Source organism: Bos mutus, chromosome 8 (assembly GCF_027580195.1).
Source record: "Bos mutus isolate GX-2022 chromosome 8, NWIPB_WYAK_1.1, whole genome shotgun sequence".
NCBI classification, from domain to species: domain Eukaryota; kingdom Metazoa; phylum Chordata; class Mammalia; order Artiodactyla; family Bovidae; genus Bos; species Bos mutus.
In genome coordinates this window covers 62,424,906-62,447,570 of record NC_091624.1, presented here as the reverse complement: position 1 = coordinate 62,447,570, position 22,665 = coordinate 62,424,906, and positions in this window count along the sequence as shown.

Here is a 22,665-nt window from a genome sequence, read left to right as displayed (position 1 = left end):
TGTTGCCATTCCTCTTCCAGAGGATCTGACCCAGGGATTCAACATGCATTTCTTTTGTCCCTTAATTGAAATTAAAAGTTTTTTTCAGCTCAATTAGCAATTCAGAGTTGATCTGTGTAACTTTGACTCAAATCCACATCAGGTTTACTTTTTTAAACTGGGAGTTTAAGTGTAGATATTTATTAGCTTCAATTCTAATGGTGATCCTTCCCAGACTTTATGTTAGTGATGTTTTCCCCTAGATTACAGAATCCAGTGCTCTATGGAATATGTTGTCCACTGTCCACTAGTCTCATTCAAGATAAAATCTTTTGTAAACAGCTCAGATATTGTTTTAAATGAGGTTATCTCACTATTATAGATCATATAATCCATAGCTTACACAAACTGATAAAACTAGAAAAAGTATAGAAAACTACTATGCTTGTTTTATGAAGCTAGTATAGTATAATGCCAAAATAGGCATGAACAATACAATGAAATAAAAATTATAAACCAATCTCATTACTGTATAAAATGGTTAACATCTAAATGAGATAAAAACAGATCTTCCTCCAGCAGATAAATATAATGCATGTATAATCCATGTAAGATGCATTATAATAAATGCAACAAATGCATCAAAATTTTTTTAAAAAGCTTATCTCAAGAATACAATGTGATTTGCACACAAGTACACTTATTAATCAGAGAAGGCAATGGCACCCCACTCCAGTACTCTTGCCTGGAAAATCCCATGGACAGAGGAGCCTGGTAGGCTGCAGTCCATAGAGTTGCTAAGAGTTGGACACGACTGAGCGACTTCACTTTCACTTTTCACTTTCATTCATTGGAGAAGGAAATGGCAACCCACTCCAGTGTTCTTGCCTGGAGAATCCCAGGGACCGGGGAGCCTGGTGGGCTGCCGTCTATGGGTCGCACAGAGTCGGACACGACTGAAGTGACTTAGCAGCAGCACACTTATTAATATACTTTCTCAAGCAACAAAGTATATGAGAAAAACATCAACTTAGCACAGGTAGAAACAACATACAATTCAACAACTATTTATGATTTTAAACACAACTTAGCAAATTACAGATAGGATGAAACGTCCTTATAGACAAAAGGTGTGTCTTATGTAAAAAACAAAAAATACTTAGAGGAAATGTCAAGTATATAGTTGCTGGAATAGTCCCACTGAAATCACTGAAACACAAGACTTCCTGCTGTTACTTAATAACTGGAAGTCCTTGCCAAGTCAGTGATGTCAAAAAGAAATAAAATACAATACAGTAATGCAAAATAAAAAAAAAAAATAAGGCATAAGATAGAAAAAAGGCATACAAGTTTGTATGTGTGTTTTTGTGTATGTGTATAAGAGGACAGGAGTATACACATGTAGAAAATGAAAAGAACTCAGCAAGATGGCTGGATAAACACGTGCACATACACAACCTATATCTGCCTCTCTGTCTATTTCTCTGTCTATATCTGCATATGTAAAGTAAAATACTATTCAAAACAGAAGAATATGTATAGGTTATCTCAGGTTACATTTACAAAAGTAGCACAAGAAATTCAATGCACAAAAATACAAAACTTTTTGAAGGGCATGAAAAAAGTGCAAGAATAGATGCACTTTGTTTATAAATAAAAGTGACAGTATTATATAGTATTATTCAACTGTTAGTTTTTCTCCAATCTATACATTCATTTCAATTTCAATGAACATTCCAAAGAACTTTTCATGGATCTTTACAAAATTTCTCTATGATATAACTCCTCTTAATAGGAAAAAATATAAGCAGAGAATATATATATATATATATATACATACACATGTACATGTATATATAGGTAAAAAGAAAGCCAAGAAGATTTCAAAGATCAAAGATCGGTGAAGTAATTTTATAAAGATTTAAATATATTTTTTCTATATCAGGTTCCAGAAATACACATGAATACTAGTTAGACTAAATTGTGGATGTGACTGGCAAAATTTTAAAGCGTATAGAATAAAAAATTTTTAAATATAGAAATATATCTTAATGGGTAATTTCAAAACAAATATTGAGTGAAACAAGAAGTCACAGAATTATAAACAAGTATCACACAATTTATATAAAATATATAAAGCATAGAAAACAGTACTACATATTGAATATCAGTATACATACATAATTTCAAAAATAAACTATGTTAACAGGTTTCAATATTGGATATGGAGACAAAGAAGTTAAAGGGACCAGAAGGTTCAAAAAATTTCAGTTATATCTGCAGCATTTTATTCAAAGAAAAAAAATACTTGAAGCAAATGTAACCATTTGTTAATTCTTGGCGGTAGATGTATGGAAGATGTTATATATTTTCCATGTGTTTCTGTATGTTTGATGTCAAGCTGCTGGTTAGTGAACCACACATTGAGTAGCAAGGATCTCTATGATTTTCTGTTTTAAGCAACTGATAATTCTATTTATTTGCAACAAATCCTGCTAATCTCTTTACTGAGAAAATGAGTTGAGTAAAAGACTAGTAATTTATCCTGGCTGCCTAATATATGGTATTTGGTAATTTAATAAATTTTAATGAAAACAAAAAACAAGATACTTAGCTTTGTTAAATGCGTGGGTGAAGGTTATTTGATAAAAGAGCACATTAATGAGGAAGGACATACGTAACTCAACCAGCCAATAAATTCATATCTATATCAATTTATCATCTATATATCTATCTGGCATCACTTGAATTACTTCCTCCTATTTTACTCTAAATTTATATATTGTCATTTGAAATACAAACTCAACCAGCCAATAAATTCATATCTATATAGATTTATCACCTATGTATCTATCTGGCATCACTTGAATCTCTAAGTTTATATATTATCATTTGTCAAGAATCCATTGTGATCTAGATGTATTGATAGAAGGAACAAAAGTTGATAAAACAGGATTTGGTTAAAAGAAAAAAAGAGCTACTGAATTTAAAGTGAGACAGATTTAGTTTTATTGGCTTTTTGTCATCAACTTCTTGTTTTCAGAAAAACAGTATAAAATTATTTTAAGTGGATTAAATTAATGTTTAGACATTAAATGACTCTTACAAAACAACAATTAATGATTCAAGTCTCAGTCAATACAAACATGTGGAATAAATACCAAAAAATAAAATATAACCCATGAAATTGAAACCCAGAACAAAACATGTTTTAAATTGTAGTTTTTTACAAAATAAAATTAAATTTTACACCAACCTATAGAACAAGTGAACAGAATAAAGTATAATACTAAAAAACAAGTAACTTTTTCTTTTAGGCAAAATTAATTCAGTGACCACACAGAATTCAGAAAACATACAACAACAAAAACAAAATGAAAATGTCTTTTTGAACAAAGTAAAGCTCATGCACGAATCAGATGGGGGTATTCATACCTCGTTCTAAAAAGAAAAGGTCCTTTGGACAGTGATATCTGACAGTTCTTCAAGCAGGGTGAACAGAGGCCTGGTTCACAAAGGGCTAGAAATGTGCCATGAGAAGAGTAGAGATTCAGACAGAAATGAATAAGAAGGAAATGATAAATGGAATAGTCAGGTAAGTAAATACTGGAAGAAAAAAGGATGAAAATTTTAGTCTTGATATTATTGACAAACAACTCTATGAACTTCTTTAAAACATGTCTCTGGGCCTCAGTTTACTCATGTCTAAAGGAGTGGTAACCATCAATTTCTAAATGGTCACCTCATTCTAAATATTGTTATTCTTTGACTGTGAGATTATGGAATTCATTCTACCACGTGATAACAGCACAAGCAAAATAACATATGGATTTAGGCTTACTATTAGTCCTGCTTAATAATTTCTGACACAAATTCTCTCAATGTTATACTAAAGAAAAATAAATAGGAAATGTACCAAAATAAGGAGAAAGAAAAGAATTTAATTTACTATTGGACATTTTGACTACAAGACAGACAACTTATTGCACAAAACCTGGAAAGCACTGCCACTCTAACTTATGTGTACTTAAAACATAATCCAGCACAAAGAATAAACATTAAGAAATGAGATGCCAGTCCAGGTTCAATGCACGATGCTGGATGCTTGGGGCTGGTGCACTGGGACGACCCAGAGGGATGGTATGGGGAGGGAGGAGGGAGGAGGGTTCAGGATGGGGAACACATGAGAAATAAAGGAATAATTAAAAAAAAAAAAAGAATAAACATTAAGGAAGAAAAATATTTAAAAGATAATAGAACAGAAATTATGAATATCTGAAAGAAAAATTTCATATAGCCAAGAATTTTAAAATTAAAAGATTGCAATTCATGTGGAAAAGGAATTTATGAGTATTCTGAAGTTTAAAAAAGAAATCAGAAACCCTATCATCTATGTATTTTCTTAGAAAATACAGAAAAGTATTATTTAAGAACATTTTCTAGCCAACTAAAACATATGCTGAAATTAATAATTTTTGTGTAGCAAATATTTCAAAATGATTGATAGGAAGGACTAAACTTCTTAAATAAAGTTCAAGTAAGAAAGTTAAGTTTATGTAGGGGTTGACTGTAAACCTTCCAGAGTCTAGAGTAGCCAGCAGACGCCACTTCTCACTCCCTCTCTCCAAATCACCACTGTCTCCCTAGAAGGGGTTTGTATGCAGGTGTTGTGCCCCAGCTTTTGTGACTACTACCCAAAGGGTAGGTTGCTGGATCACTTTGCTTGATAGCCACTGGGTCTTGCATTATGAGTCCCACGGGATTGTAGCAAACACAGAAGCAGTTTTTAGTGGAGTAAATTCACACACCCCTACTCTTGACACTTGGCTATACACTTGGGATTCGCACAGAGGGAGCAAGCAAAAACCCTATTTCTCAGTTTATCTCTGGAAAGGGAAACTACATACATTTTTAGCAGCTGCCTGATGACCTGGCTTCCAACCAACCTGCTTCTAGGTGCTCACTGTGATTTCTCCCTTTTGGAACCTTGGCAAATGTTAGCAAACTATTGGGAGTTACTAAGAACAATAAAAAAAGCTTGGACAAACATAGAAATTGGAGAGGAAACCATAAGCTCAGGCTAAGCTTATCAATGTTTCCTACTCTACACAAGTCCATTCCACTCAAGACTAGGAGAGATGGCTGTTTTATCTAATGTGCAGAAATCAACACAGAAAGTAAGGAAAAATGAAGATATAGGAATATGTTCCAAATGAAAGGACAATATAAAACCCCAGAAACAAAATTTAATGAAATGGCGATAAGTAATTTATAGGCTAAAAAGTTCAAAATGACCGTCATAAAATTGTTCACAGAGGTCAGAAGGAAAAAAAAAATGCATGAAGAAAATGAGAATATCAACAGAGGCAGAATATGTAAGGAAGTACCAAACATAAATCACAGAGATGACAAATATAATAAATGAACTGAAAAATTCAATCATGGGATTCAATAGTTGACTGGATGAAGTAGAATAAAGCATCTGTGAACTGTAGAACAGGATGGAGGAATTTATCCAGTCAGAGGGACAACAAGAAATTTGAATCAATACAGCATAAGGAATTTATGGGACATCATCAAGTGGACCAATATACACTTTGTGTGTGGTGTGGTTTAGTCGCTAAGTCATGTCCAACTCTTTGTGACCCCATACACTTTCTAGAGGAGCCTAGTAGAGGAGAGAGAAAAGATTAGAAACTTATTCTAAGAAATAATGGCTGAATATGGGGAAAATAACAAACATCCAGATTCAGGAAGCCCAGAGAATTCAAAATAAGATGAACCCAAAGGATCCATACCAAACCACATTATAATTAAAATGTCAAAAATTAAAGACAAAGACTGTGATAAAAAAGAAGAGATAATAAGTGTTGATGAGAAAGAAAAGGGAATCTTCATGCACATTGGTGAGAATGTAAATTGGTATAGTCACTTTGGGAAACAGTATTGAGGTTCTTTGAGAAATTAAAACTAGAACTTTACCACATGATCCAGCCATCCTAATTCTAGGTATATAGCCAAAGAAAATATTTCAGAGAGATATCTGCATTCTATGTTCATTACAACATTGTTTACAATAACCTAGATATAGAAACAATCTAAATGTTTGTTAATAGATGAATAGATAAAGAAGATTATATATATATATATATATATATATATATACTTCAGTCATGAGAAAGGAAAATTCTCTAGTCATGAGAAAGAAAGAAATTCTCCAGCTTGCCACAACATAGATGGATCTTGAGGTAGTATGCTAAGTGAAATAAGGCAAACAGAGAATATAAATACTGTATGGTATCACTTCTATGTGGAATATGAAAATAAATGTGAAATCCATAGAAACAGAATGTTTAAAAGTGGCTACCAGGAACTAGGGGTTGGGAAAATAGAGAGCAGTTGATAAAAAGGTAGAAACTCTCAGGTACAAGATGAATAAGTGCCTAGTGTGTTAATATGATGACTATAGTTGATTAGTTTATATTGTATAATCTAAATTTGCTAAGAAAATAGAATGTAAATGTTCTCATACATACAAAAAAAAAAACAGATAAACAGGACCTCCCTAGTCATCCAGTGGTTAAGACTCTTCACTTACACTGCAGGGGACATGGGTTTGATCCCAGGTAAGAGAAGGCAATGGCACCCAACTCCAGTACTTTTGCCTAGAAAATCCCATGGACGGAGGAGCCTGGTAGGCTGCAGTCCATGGGGTCGCTAGAGTCGGACATGACTGAGCGACTTCACTTTCACTTTTCACTTTCATGCATTGGAGAAGGAAATGGCGACCCACTCCAGTGTTCTTGCCTGGAGAATCCCAGGGACAGGGGAGCCTGGTGGGTTGCTGTCTATGGGGTCGCACAGAGTCGGACAAGACTGAAGCAACTTAGCAGCAGCAGCAGCAAGGGAACTAAGGTCTGGCATGTTGCAAAGTGAAGCCAAAAAACAAAGAAATAAAAACTAAAACAAAAAAATTGTATGTTAAAAAAACAAGAAAAAGTATGCATAAAAACAGATAAACATGTCAGGTGATATGTGCTAACTAGATGACATGAATCCTTTTACAATGTATATCAAATCATGAAGTATACTTTATATCTTACAATTTTATATGCCAATTATACCTCAGTAAAGATAAAAGAAAGACAATAAATAAAAATGAAAAAATAATGTAATTATAATCATTAGAGGAGGCGATGGCACCCCACTCCAGTACTCTTGCCTGGAAAATCCCACGGACGGAGGGGCCTGGTGGCTGCAGTCCATGGGATTGAGAGGAGTCGGACACTACTGAGCGACTTCACTTTCACTTTCATGCACTGGAGAAGGAAATGCCAACCCACTCCAGTGTTCTTGCCTGGAGAATCACACACTAGTACAGTAATGCTCAAAATTCTCCAAGCCAGGTTTCAGCAATACATGAACTGTGAACTTCCAGATGTTCAAGCTGGTTTTAGAAAAGGCAGAGAAACCAGAGATCAAATTGCCAACATCTGCTGGATCATGGAAAAAGCAAGAGAGTTACAGAAAAACATCTAACTCTGCTTTATTGACTTTGCCAAAGCCTTTGACTGTGTGGATCACAAGAAACTGGGAAATTCTGAAAGAGATGGGAATACCAGACCACCTGATCTGCCTCTTGAGAAATTTGTATGCAGGTCAGGAAACAACAGTTAGAACTGGACATGTAACAACAGACTGGTTCCAAATAGGAAAAGGAGTACATCAAGGCTGTATATTGTCACCCTGCTTATTTAACTTATATGCAGAGTACATCATGAAACACTGGGCTGGAAGAAGCACAAGCTGGAATCAAGATTGCTGGGAGAAATATCAATCACCTCAGATACACAGATGACACCACCCTTATGGCAGAAAGTGAAGAGGAACTAAAAAGCCTCTTCAAGAAGGAGAGTGAACAAGTTGGCTTAAAACTCAACATTCAGAAAACGAAGATCATGGCATCTGGTCCCATCACTTCATGGGAAATAGATGGGGAAACAGTGGAAACAGTGTCAGACTTTATTTTTTGGAGCTCCAAAATCACTGCAGATGGTGACTACAACCATGAAATTAAAAGACGCTTACTCCTTGGAAGGAAAGTTATGACCAACCTAGATAGCATATTGAAAAGCAGAGACATTGCTTTGCCAGCATAGGTCCTTCTAGTCAAGGCTATGGTTTTTCCAGTGGTCATGCATGGATGTGAGAGTTGGACTGTAAAGAAAGCTGAGTGTCAAAGAAATGATGCTTTTGAACTGTGGTGTTGGAGAAGACTCTTGAGAGTCCCTTGGACTGCAAGGAGATCCAACCAGTCCATTCTGAAGGAGATCAGCCCTGGGATTTCTTTGGAAGGAATGATGCTAAAGCTGAAACTCCTGTACTTTGGCCACCTCATGGGAAGAGTTGACTCATTGGAAAAGACCTTGATGCTGGGAGGGATTGGGGGCAGGAGGAGAAGGGGACGACAGAGGATGAGATGGCTGAATGGCATCACGGACTCAATGGACGTGAGTCTGAGTGAACTCCGGGAGATGGTGATGGACAGGGAGACCTGGCGTGCTACGATTCATGGGGTCGCAAAGAGTCGGACACGACTGAGCGACTGAACTGAACTGAAATGGTTAGGAAGGGGAAAGATCCTAAAAGCCCAAAACATGACTTAGTAGCATTGTCATTTAGTCTTTTTTTCCAATTAATTAATTAATTTTTATTGGTGGATAATTATTTTCCAATATTGTGGTGGTTTTTGCCATATATCAACATGAATCGATCACAGATATAAATGTGTTCCCCTCATCATGAAACCCCCTCCCAACTCCATCCCCACCTCATCCCTCTCTGTTGTCCCAGAACACTGGCTTTGGGTGCCCTGCTTCATGCATCAGACTTGCACTGGACATCTACTTTACATATGGTAATATACACATTTCAATGCTATTCTCTCAAATCATCCCACCCTCACCTTCTCCCACTGAGTCCAAAAGTCTGACATTCAGTCTTTAACGTTTTGTATTTTAGATCAGGGATTTCCTGGTGCCTCAGTGGTAAAGCATCTGTCTGCAATGTAGGAGATGCTTATTTAGTTCCTGGGTCAGGAAGCTCCTTTGGAGGAGGGCATGGCAACCCATTCCAATATTCTTGCCTGGAGAATCCCATGGACAGAGGAACCTGTAGGGCTACAGTCCATAAGGTCATAAAGAATTGGACAAGACTAAAGTGACTGAGTACACATGCATGCACTTATTTTGGATCAAAACATATGTGAATTTATAAAAGGAAATTAAGTAAAAATAACCACTTGGCTCAGTGCCTCAAAGTAGAGGGAAAATTAATGATAATTCATTTGCTTTTATTATGCTTTAAAACTGATTAAACATGTTACTTAATTCCTCATTGAAAAATCAAAAAAATAGGTTAGAAAAATAAGTGGTCATTTACATTTATGATTCTGTCTTATTTGTTAAATATAATATCATATTAATATTCTTTTTATTATATTAATTGATATTACCAATGGGAAAAGATATTTTTAAATAGTTTTAAACAGGAAAAAAAAATCTGTACTCTAAAATTAACCCACATTTACCACATTATTATTCTTGAATATGTAACTTAAGACAATAAAATATTATAAAAATCATAATCATTAACAATAGGCATTTGAATTTGGATAAACTATTAACATTAAGAATTGAAAGCATTAGTCGCTCAGTCATGTCTGACTCTTTGCCACCCCATGGACTGTAGCCCACCAGGCCCCTCTGTCCATGGGATTCTCCAGGCAAGAATACTGGACTGGGTAGCCATTTCCTTCTCCATGGGATCTTCCTGACTCAGAGATCAAACCTGGGTCTTCCGCATTGTGGGCAGATTCTTTACAGTCTGAGCCACCAGGAACATTTCTAATAAATAGAGTATAAAATATGTGTGATTTTTTTATTTATGTAGAAGCTTCCTATTTTAATATTTTTCACTTAATTATTTCAAACTTACGAAAAATATAATCTTTTGAGAGTTGAAAGAGAATGATTTTAATACATGCATTAATTTAAAACTTGGCATATTTATATATTGCATTTCAAATGACATCTCCAAATATAATATAGAATTGGATAGAGATAGGTCAGTGTCAATTTCTTCTTTGCTGATAAGTCCATTTGATCTTTCAGATGACCTATTTATTTTGACCATTGTCCCGTAGAAGGCAGTCAACAGTGCAAATGTCGACGACTACCGGCTTTGTTTTGTTTTTTTCAAGTTTTCGGAGCCTTCTAATACTTTAACCATATCCATTCCCCTTGTCTGCTTTTTGTTGTTGTTTGGTCTGTAGCTACTTCTTTCAAGGAAAGTTTCATTGAGATATGACCATTGTGTATATAGTATCTGTGGTTGCATTCATACTGCAGAAGCAGAATGGTATAGGTGCAAACAAGACTGCATGGCTGGTGAAGACTAAAACTTTTACTATCTGGCCCTTTGATGGAAACAAATTTCCAGTTTCTGTTATGGGCAATTTCCTAGATTTGAATACCAAACTACCACTTGTTAACTATTTGCATATTGAACAAGTTATATGACTACCTGGACCTCAGTTTTCTTATTCATAAAAGAGGTCTTTTGTGAGGATTAAAAAATACAACATATAAATAAGACATACAGTCCTATATATATACTTAGAATAATTCTGGGAACATATAAAACACTTATTACTTGTTTACTGTTTTCAAACAGCAATTTAAAAAAGCTTTTACTGAATCTTCCTTGTCTAGAATTATCTGAGGAATTACCAGGAATCCACTACAGCAATAACCCTTCCCTCCCCTTTCAGTCAGTAATAAAACATTATACCCTGCATTTATAAAATTTGATGATGTAACTCAAAACCCATTTCAAGGTTTCAGATATTCTGAGTATCATAAAAGCAAAACAGTGTCCCAGACTTGGATCCAACATTGTTCCTGTCCAATAGAACCATTAGCAATGAAGACCTAACTGCTGATTGCATAATTTCTATTAGAAAAATCTTTGTAGAGACACCACTTCATAGAGAAGCTTGACAATTGCTTGAACTTGTAGGAGATTCAGAAGAAATAAGTGATTCAAAGGAATATAATGCTGTGTCCTGTGGTCAGGCAGTAAAGATAAAAGGATCTCTTTTGACCCTATGACAATAGTTATTGATTATCTTGTGATGAAAATGAACAACTATAAGTCCTATATGCTTTAAATACATATTTCCATGTCAATTTTGGCTTTCACAGTGTCTACATATATATCTGTCAATTTTAATAAATCCAATAGAAACATAGAAATTAATATCCTCTGATTTTTTCATGTTTTATTGTGAATTGATAATGAATAAGCTTATAAAACATTAGCAAACAGTGTTTTATTTTCGTGTCCTAGAAACATCTTTATTACAGTCATGTTACAGACCTCACTGCACACACTGCAGAATGGGTACCGCTTCTTTCACTAAAAGAACACTGTGCTAAATGCAGCTTATAAGGAGTTTGTAAAGCAACAGTATTTTTAAAATTGGCTGCTCTTTCCCTTTAGGTTATATTCAATACATTCAACATATTTCAATATATTCAATATCTATAAATTAGCTTCTAAAAAGACTGTTCTTTGGCTGTTTTAATCAAGTAAACCAACGAGTCTCTCTATGCTCCTTTGTACCTGTAGGATTATGTGATAATGTCTGACAGCTTTAATAGATTATATACCATTCTGTATGTACAACTGACCCACACATCTTCTAGTTTTAACACCCCTTTACCTTGGTTTAATAGGAGGATCTTGATGTTGGAACAGAGTGAATATACATCTGAGAAAAGTCCCTGTTTTGATGTCATGGTTTCAAACTATATGACAGGGCAGATGATACTTCAGGAACTTTGATGAAATGTTTCTGGAGATCAATAATTCTTGAATTTCTGAACCTTAGTTTTCTATGTACAAAATATCCACAATCAGCAGGATAAAAAAGTGGTAGACTTTCTAAAACTCAGAACAAGAGACATCACCAATATAACCCTGCTGCTTATAAACCATGTTCTATTTATATGAGCTGGTGATGAGCCTATGTAGATTTTATAAGTGTAGGATTTAATTATGCATGTTACTATGATAATTAAATAGATCAACACAAATGTATTAAGAATTTTACATATGTATATACGTACATATGTATGAAAGTAAGTATCTGAATACATGGTTGCACATCCGGGCGCATACACAAACAGGCACACACACCCATTCACAAATACAACCTGACTGCTAAGGTTGTCCTACAAGAGCACCAATTACATTGTTTAATATGCTGCTGCTGCTGCTAAGTTGCTTCAGTCGTGTCCGACTCTGTGCGATCCCAAAGACGGCAGCCCACGAGGCTCCCCCGTCCCTGGGATTCTCCAGGCAAGAACACTGGAGGTGGTTGCCATTTCCTTCTCCAATGCATGAAAGTGAAAAGTGAAAGTGAAGTCGCTCAGTCGTGTCCAACTCTTAGCAACTCTATGGACTGCAGCCTACCAGGCTCCTCTGTCCACGGGATTCTCCAGGCAAGAGTACTGCAGTGGGGTGCCATTGCCTTCTCCATTGTTTAATATAGAGCTGTATAAAATGGCAGACCTCTGCCAGATGCTTTATATATTGATAAATCAAACCAGTATGATGTTAATGCTCAATAATCTATGTTTAGAGGGATAGGAAAGTTAACAAATAAGGAAATAAACATAAAATGGTTATGTACGATGTACCTTGAAGATGATAATATGAGAAAGAGTGGTCAAGGGAAAACTTTATTAAGACAGTAAGACCTGAAATTTAAGAAAGAACCAGTCAAACGAAGAGCCTGGAGACTGAGCATTAGAGGCAGAAGCAAATACGTGTGTTCAGAGAACAATGAAGCAGAAAATAATTTAACAATATTGAAATTATCAAAGACCAGAGAAGAGAAAGTGGAAAAAAAAGACCTGAAATTGAGATTGGTGCTATGTGTAATGGCTGGATCATACAGGTCCTTGTAAAGTATATTTAATGGTTTGGATTTTATTCTTAATGCAGTATGGAGCAACTGCCAACCTTTAAGTATAAGAGTGGTAGCTAAAATAGTTGACTAAAATAATTGACATTATTTTGCCAACAAAGGTCCATCTAATCAAAGTTATGTTTTTTCCAGTAGCCATGTATGGATGTGAGAGTTGGACTATAAAGAAAGCTGAGTGCCAAATAATTGATACTTTTGAACTGTGGTGTTGGAGAAGACATTTGAGAGTCCCTTGGACTTCAAGGAGATCCAACCAGTCCATCCTAAAGGAAATCAGTCCTGAATGCTCATTGGAAGGACTGATGCTGAAGCTGACACTCCAATACTTTGGTCCCCTGATGTGAAGAACTGACTCATTGGAAAGACCCTGATGCTGGGAAAGATTGCAGGCAGGAGGAGAAGGAGATGGCAGAGGATGAGATGGTTGGATGACATCACCAACTCAATGGACATAAGTTTGAGTAAACTCCGGGAGTCAGTGATGGACAGGGAGGCCTGGTGTCCTGCAGTCCATGGGGTTGCAAAGAGTCGGACACAACTGAGTGACTGAACAGAACTGAGCTGAAAAACTACAGATATTGCATAATGAGACCCTATAGCAAGGCAAGCAGAGAGTAAAAGTGGGAATAACAGTTAAGAAACTAAGTAATCCATTCAGGTAAGGGATGATCGTGGCTTCACTGAGATAAAGGCAATGGAAACAGAAATAGATATGTTCATGTCATATCTGAGGACCAAGAAGTGTCAAGATGGGTTGTGATAAATAACTGTTTTACATAACAATAATAAAGGATAGCTAAGTCTTCAAAAAACACTAGATATAAAGAAATTATGGTCAAATTAAAAAAAAACGAACCTTGTTAAAAACTAAAGAAAACGCATTTAGCTCAAGGATGTAAAGCAGAGGTTTCCAGTCTGGGGTAATAATGAGAACCCAACAGCCACAGCTGCTGCTGTTTCTGTTTAATCACTAAATTGTGACTGATTCTTTGAAACTTCATGGACTGTGGCTGGCCAATTTCCTCTGTCCATGGGATTTCCAAAGCAAGAATACTGGAGTGAGTTGCCATTTACTTCTCCAGGGGATCTTCCTGACCCGGAGATTGAACCTGGGTCTTCTGCATGGCAGGCAGATTATTTACCACTGAGTCATCTTTAGTATTTAAAATATACTTCAGGAATCATAATTTTTTAATAAGGAATTTTTTTTTTCTGAGTAGATTTTTAGGGCCTGGTATGTAAGGACTTGTTTAGTTTTGAAAATGGAATGTATCTATCATCCAAATGTGATTCATAATGATGAGAAGATAAGTTGCCTTTAAAAATAATATTTAGTGCATGTGTACATGTGTGCATATATATGGATTAGTAAAGTTAAGGCAGGCTTATTTTTAAAAGTGAAATACAAAGAAAGGAATGGAGATTAAAATAAAATACTCAAATTTTTATCATCTATAGATATCTGTTATTAATATAATGGTATGCTACTTCAAAGTGTTTTTTCATGCATACAAAAACACGTATATGAACATATTTGAATCAGAATGGCTGTGTGGAAAAAAAAAATATGGGCTTTAGAGTCAGACAAAACTGAATATAAATACTAGTTTAACCACTTGCTAGCTGTGTGTCCTTTGGAATGTTACATATATATTTTGATTTTCCATTTCCTCTTCTCTAAAAGAAGTGAAATAATAACCAGAGAAATAATGTGGAATGAAGAACAGTACTGATACATGTGACATCATGAATAAATTTCAGTGAAAGATGTAAACGAAAGAAGCCAGACTCGAAACTGCATCCTATATAAAAAGCAAAACTAAAGAACTTAAAGAATAGATGAGTAGTCTCCAGAGTCTCAGGTTGGGGAATGACAGACTACAAATGGATATAGGGGTGATGGTGTGGCTGAAGAATAGAAGTTGACTATTTCAGATCTTTATGTAATGGTTGTTAAATAACCATAATATTTGACAATACTTACAAAATCGAGAAATGCTGGGCTGGAAGAAGCACAATCTGGAATCAAGATTGCCAGGAGAAATATCAGTAACCTCGGATATGCAGATGATACCACCCTTATGGCAGAAAGTGAAGAGGAACTAAAAAGCCTCTTGATGAAAGTGAAAGAGGAGAGTGAAAAAGCTGGCTTAAAGCTCAACATCCAGAAAACTAAGATCAGGGCATCTGGTCCCATCATTTCATGGCAAATAGATAGGGAATTGTGGAAACAGTGTCAGACTTTATTTTGGGGGGCTCCAAAATCACTGCAGATGGTGATTACAGATGCCATGATCTTTGTTTGATTGATATTTCTCCCGGCAATCTTGATTCCAGCTTGTGCTTCTTCCAGCCCAGTGTTTCTCATGATGTACTCTGCATAGAAGTTAAATAAGCAGGGTGACAATATACAGACTTGACATACTCCTTTTCCTATTTGGAACAAGTCTGTTGTTCCATGTCCAGTTCTAACTGTTGCTTCCTGACCTGCATATAGGTTTCTCAAGAGGCAGGTCAGGTAGTCTGGTATTCCCATCTCTTTCAGAATTTTCCAGTTTGTTGTGACCAAATAGTCAAAGGGTTTGGCATAGTCAATAAAGCAGAAATAGATGTTTTTCTGGAACTCTCTTGCTTTTTCAATGATCAAGTGGATGTTGGCAATTTGATCTCTGGTTCCTCTGCCTTTTCTAAATCCAGCTTGAACATCTGAAAGTTCACGGTTCACGTATTCTTCAAGCCTAGCTTGGAGAATTTTGAGCATTAGTTTACTAGTGTGTGATATGAGTGCAAGTGTGCAGTAGTTTGAGCATTCTTTGGCATTGCCTTTCTTAGGGATTGGAATGAAAACTGACCTTTTCCAGTCCTGTGGCCACTGCTGAGTGTTCCAAAATGGACTACAGACCTAGGTATAAGGGATAAAATTATTAAACTTACAGGAGAGGCCTAGAAAAATGTTTTTGACACTGAGTTAAGTAAACTATTTTGTCTAAGCATGGCACAACAGGGGAAAATATAAGAAAAAAATGATAAAATGAGGTTATCAGGACTACAAACTTTGTTTTTTAAATGATGTAGTTTAAAAAGGCAAATTAGAGTGAGAAATCTATTCCAGTTATTCTACTCTACTTGCTTCTGATTTTAGGAAGTCATCTATGATACAAATTTGGTTGTGTTATGAAATGAAAATAAATTAAACAAGTTATTAATCTCATTCAGTTCAGTTCAGTTCAGTTGCTCGTCATGTCTGACTCTTTGTGACCCCATGAATTGCAGCACACCAGGCCTCCCTGTCCATCACCAACTCCCAGAGTTTACCCAAAGTCATGTCCATTGAGTCAGTGATGCCATCCAGCTATCTCATCCTCTGTCGTCCCCTTCTCCTCCTGCCCCAATCCCTCCCAGCATCAGGGTCTTTTCCAATGAGTCAACTCTTCGCATGAGGTGGCCAAAGTATTGGAGTTTCAGCTTCAGCGTCAGTCCCTCCAATGAACTAGAGGACTGATCTCCTTTAGGATGGACTGGTTGGATCTCTTTGCAGTCCAAGGGACTCTCAAGAGTCTTCTCCAACACCACAGTTCAAAACCATCAATTCTTCGGCACTCAGCTTTCTTCACAGTCCAACTCTCACATCCATACATGACCACTGGAAAAACCATAGCCTTGACTAGATGGACCTTTGTAGACAAAATAATGTCTCTGCTTTTCAATATGCCATCTAGGTTGGTCATAAGTTTCCTTCCAAGGAGTAAGCATCTTTTAATTTCATTAAATACATGCAAATCATGGAGCCAAACACAAAAAAGCAGGCCAAATGCCAAGTTATCTATGGAATTTTGCCACTTAATTTTTATAAAGTATGTGTTTGAAATTTACCAGGGATCAAGGCAATAACTGTAGTTTGATGCATTTGAAGAAAGGAAACATCAACACATACTTTCTTTGTTATCATAGATTTAATTCAGCCGAAATGTAAAAAGCCTTGAACTTTGCTGTATTCCCAAAACTAACAACATTGTAAATCAACTATACTCCAACTAAAAAATACAAAAACAAAACAACGAATTCAACAAATACAAATGACAGCAACAAAAATGAAAAACAACCAAAAAGAAGTAAAACTCCAAGAACAATAGAAATATATAGACCCTTACTCCTTGTGAGAGAAGTGGTTTCCACTCTATTTCCAGGAGAATGCTTCCTCTCCCCACTGTCTTCATTTGCTTCTCCACATCTGGCCACATTTAAGGCTTTCCCAATGTTTGTGGCCCTGCCTTTTCTCTCTCAGACCACCTGGCCCTCAAGCAGAGTATAATCTGTAGTTTTGCTTCTAACCTGGTTAGCACAGCTGAGGTACAGGTCAGCACCTCTCGGACTCTGTTTTCTAGGCTCAATGGACAAGTGTGCCCTCAGAGTTTGCTCTGCAGATCTTCCTCTGCCTCAGGAAGGCCCCAAGGCCCAGGTTGGGGAAGATGGTAGTAGGTGAGTTAAAGATTTAGGAATAGGAAGAAAATCTCAACCATTCTCAAAACTGGCTTATACCACACAGCCAAAATAAAACTGATACTTTACTTTGATTTGCGTGTGGCACCTGTGTCAGTGCTCCCTCAGCTAATAATTTGGAGGGGAGAATGGAGATTAACTGAACTCAAGGGATGGCAAGCTTATATGATGTCATTATTACATCTCAACAACAGAACCATTATGCATTAATTCACTACTATCTGAAATTAAAATCAAGTACTCATTGACAACTAGTAATATTTATCCATTTGATTTGATGAGCTTTATATATTTTTTAATATGAATTTAATTATTTTAACTGGAGGCTAATTACTTTACAATATTGTATTGGTTTTGCCATACATCAACATGAATGCACCATGGGTGTACACATGTTCCCCATCGTGAACTCCCCTCCCTCTTCCCTCCCCATACTATCCCTCTGGGTCATCCCAGTGCACCAAACCGAGCATCCTATATCATGCATCAAATCTGGTCTGGCAATTCGTTTCACCTATGATATTATACATGTTTCAATACCATTCTCCCAAATCATCTCACCCTAGCCCTCTCCCACAGAGTCCAAAAGACTGGTCTATACATATGTGTCTCTTTTGCTGTCTCGCATACAGGGTTATTGTTAACATCTTTCTAAATTCCATATATATGCGTTAGTATACTGTATTGGTGTTTTTCTTTCTGGCTTACTTCACTCTGTATAATTGGCTCCAGTTTCATCCACCTCATTAAAACTGATTCAAATGTATTCTTTTTAATGGCTGAGTAATACTCCATTGTGTATATGTACCACAGCTTTCTTATCCATTCATCTGCTGTTGGACATCTAGGTTGCTTCCATGTCCTGGCTATTATAAACAGTGCTGCGATGAACATTGGGGTACACGTGTCTCTTTCCCTTCTGGTTTCCTCAGTGTGTATGCCCAGAATTGGGATTGCTGGGTCATATGGCAGTTCTATTTCCAATTCTTTAATGAATTTCCACACTGTTCTCCATAGTGGCTGTACTAGTTTGCATTCCCACCAACAATGTAAGAGGGTTCCCTTTTCTCCACACCCTCTCCAGTATTTATTGCTTGTAGACTTTTGGATAGCAGCCATTCTGACTGGCATGAAATGGTACCTCATTGTGGTTTGATTTGCATTTCTCTAATAATGAGTGATATTGAGCATCTTTTCATGTGTTTGTTAGCCATCTGTATGTCTTCTTTGGAGAAATGTCTGTTTAGTTCTTTGGCCCATTTTTGATTGGGTCATTTATTTTTCTGGAATTGAGCTGCAGGAGTTGCTTGTATATTTTTGAGATTAGTTGTTTGTCAGTTGCTTCATTTGCTATTATTTTCTCCCATTCTGAAGGCTGTCTTTTCACCTTGCTTATAGTTTCCTTTGTTGTGCGGAAGCTTTTAAGTTTAATTAGGTCTCATTTGTTTATTTTTGCTTTTATTTCCAGTATTCTGTGAGGTGGGTCATAGAGGATCCTGCTGTGATTTATTTCACAGAGTGTTCTACCTATGTTCTCCTCTAGGAGTCTTATAGTTTCTGGTCTTACGTTTAGATCTTTAATCCATTTTGAGTTTATTTTTGTGTATGATGTTATAAAGTGTTCTAATTTCATTCTTTTACAAATGGTTGACCAGTTTTTTCAGCACCACTTGTTAAAGAGATTGTCTTTCTCCATTGTATATTCTTGCCTCCTTTGTCAAAGATAAGGTGTCCATAGGTGCGTGGATTTATCTCTGGGTTTTCTATTTTGTTTCATTGGTCTATATTTCTGTCTTTGTGCCAGGACCATACTGTCTTGATGACTGTGGCTTTGTAGTAGAGCCTGAAGTCAGGCAGGTTGATTCCTCCAGTTCCATTCTTCTTTCTCAAGATTATTTTGGCTATTTGAGGTTTTTTGTATTTCCATACAAATTGTGAAATTATTTGTTCTAGCTCTGTGAAAAATATCATTGGTAGCTTGATAGGAATTGCATTGAATCTATTGATTGCTTTGGGTAGTGTACTCATTTTCACTATATTGATTCTTCCAATCCATGAACATGGTATATTTCTCCATCTATTAGTGTCCTCTTTGATTTCTTTCACCAGTGTTTTATAGTTTTCTATATATAGGTCTTTAGTTTCTTTAGGTAGATATATTCCTAAGTATTTTATTCTTTTCATTGCAATGGTGAATGGAATTATTTCCTTAATTTCTCTTTCTATTTTCTCATTATTAGTGTATAGGAATGCAAAGGATTTCTCTGTGTTGATTTTATATCCTGCAACTTTACTATATTCATTGATTAGCTCTAGTAATTTTCTGGTGGAGTCTTTAGGGCTTTCTATGTAGAGGATCATGTCATCTGCAAACAGTGAGCATTTTACTTCTTCTTTTCCAATTTGGATTCCTTTTATTTCGTTTTCTGCTCTGACTGCTGTGGCCAAAACTTCCAAAACTGTGTTGAATAGTAATGGTGAAAGTGGGCACCCTTGTCTTGTTCCTGAATTTAGGGGAAATGCTTTCAATTTTTCACTGTTGAGGATAATGTTTGCTGTGGGTTTGTCATATATAGCTTTTATTATATTGAGGTATGTTCCTTCTATTCCTGCTTTCTGGAGAGTTTTTATCATAAACGGATGTTGAATTTTGTCAAAGGCTTTCTCTGCATCTATTGAGATAATCATATGACTTTTATTTTTCAATTTGTTAATGTGGTGTATTACATTGATTGATTTGTGGATATTGAAGAATCCTTGCATCCCTGGTTTAAAGCCCGCTTGGTCATGAGGTATGATCTTTTTAATGTGTTGCTGGATTCTGATTGCTAGAATTTCGTTAAGGATTTTTGCATCCATGTTCATCAGTGATATTGGCCTGTAGTTTTCTTTTTTTGTGACATCTTTGTCAGGTTTTGGTATTAGGGTGATGGTGGCCTCATAGAATGAGTTTGGAAGTTTACCTTCCTCTGCAATTTTCTGGAAGAGTTTGAGTAGGACAGGTGTTAGCTCTTCTCTGGATTTTTAGTAGAATTCAGCTGTGAAGCCATCTGGACCTGGGCTTTTGTTTGCTGGAAGATTTCTGATTACAGTTTCAATTTCCAGGCTTGTGATGGGTCTGTTAAGATTTTCTGTTTCTTCCTGGTTCAGTTTTGGAAAGTTGTATTTTTCTAAGAATTTGTCTGTTTCTTCCAAGTTGTCCATTTTATTGGCATATAATTGCTGATAGTAGTCTCTTATGATCCTTTGTATTTCTGTGTTGTCTGTTATGATCTCTCCATTTTCATTTCTAATTTTATTGATTTGATTTTTCTCCCTTTGTTTCCTGATGAGTCTGGCTAATGGTTTGTCAATTTTATTTATCCTCTTAAAGAACCAGCATTTGGCTTTGTTGATTTTTGCTGTGGTCTCTTCTGTTTCTTTTGCATTTATTTCTGCCTTAATTTTTAAGATTTCTTTCCTTCTACTAACCCTGGGTTCTTCATTTCTTCCTTTTCTAGTTGCTTTAGGTGTAGAGTTAGGTTATTTATTTGACTTTTTTCTAGTTTCTTGAGATATGCCTGTATTGGTATGAACCTTTCCCTTAGCACTGCTTTTACAGTGTCCCACAGGTTTGGAGTTGCTGTGTTTTCATTTTCATTCATTTCTATGAATATTTTGATTTCTTTTTGATTTATTCTGTGATTTGTTGGTTATTCAGCAGTGTGTTGTTCAGCTTCCATTTGTTGGAATTTTTAATAGTTTTTCTCCTGTAATTGAGATCTAATCTTACTGTATTGTGGTCAGAAAAGATGCTTGGAATGATTTCAATTTTTTTGATTTTACCAAGGCCAGATTTATGGCCCAGGATGTGGTCTATACTGGAGAAGGTTCCATGTGTGCTTGCATAAAAGGTGAAATTCATTGTTTTGGGAAGAAATGTCCTATAGATATCAATTAGGTCTAACTGGTCTATTGTATCATTTAAAGTTTGTGTTTCCTTGTTAATTTTCTGTTTAGTTGATCTATCCATAGGTGTGAGTGGGGTATTAAAGTCTCCCACTATTATTGTGTTATTGTTAATTTCCCCTTTCATACTTGTTCGCCTTTGTCTTACATATCACGGTGCTCCTATGTTGGGTGCATATATATTTATAATTGCTATATCTTCTTCTTGGATTGATCCTTTGATCCTTATGTAGTGTCCTTCTTTGTCTCTTTTCACAGCCTTTGTTTAAAAGTCTATTTTATCTCATATGAGTATTGCTACTCCTGCTTTTTTTTATTGGTTTCTATTTGTGTGGAATATCTTTTTCCAGCCCTTCACTTTCACTCTGTATGAGTCCCCTGTTTTGAGGTGGGTCTCTTGTAGACAACATATATAGGGGTCTTGTTTTTGTATCCATTCAGCCAGTCTTTGTCTTTTGCCTGGGGCATTCAACCCATTTACATTTAAGGTAATTATTGATAAGTATGATCCCATTGCCATTTACTTTATTGTTTTGGGTTTGAGTTTATACATCCTTTTTGTGTTTCCTGTCTAGAGAAGATCCTTTAGCATTTGTTGGAGAGTTGATTTGGTGGTGCTGAATTCTCTCACCTTTTGCTTGTGTGTAAAGCTTTTGATTTCTCCTTCATATTTGAGTGAGATCATTGCTGGGTACAGTAATCTGGGCTGTAGGTTATTTTCTTTCATCACGTTAAGTATATCTTGCCATTCCCTCCTGGCTTGAAGAGTTTCTATTGAAAGATCAGCTGTTATCCTTATGGGAATCCCCTTGTGTGTTATTTGTTGTTTTCCCCTTGCTGCTTTTAATATTTGTTTTTGTGTTTGATCTTTGTTTATTTGATTAGTATGTGTCTTGGGGTGTTTTGCCTTGGGTTTAATCTTATTTGGGACTCTCTGGGTTTCTTGGACTTGGGTGATTATTTCCTTCCCCATTTTAGGGAGGTTTTCAACTATTATCTCCTCAAGTATTTTCTCATGGTCTTTCTTTTTGTCTTCTTCTTTTGGGACTCCTATGATTTGAATGTTGGGGCGTTTAACATTGTCCTAGAGGTCTCTGAGATTGTCCTCATTTTTTAAATTCATTTTTCTTTTTTCCTCTCTGATTCATTTATTTCTACCATTCTATCTTCTACCTTACTAATCC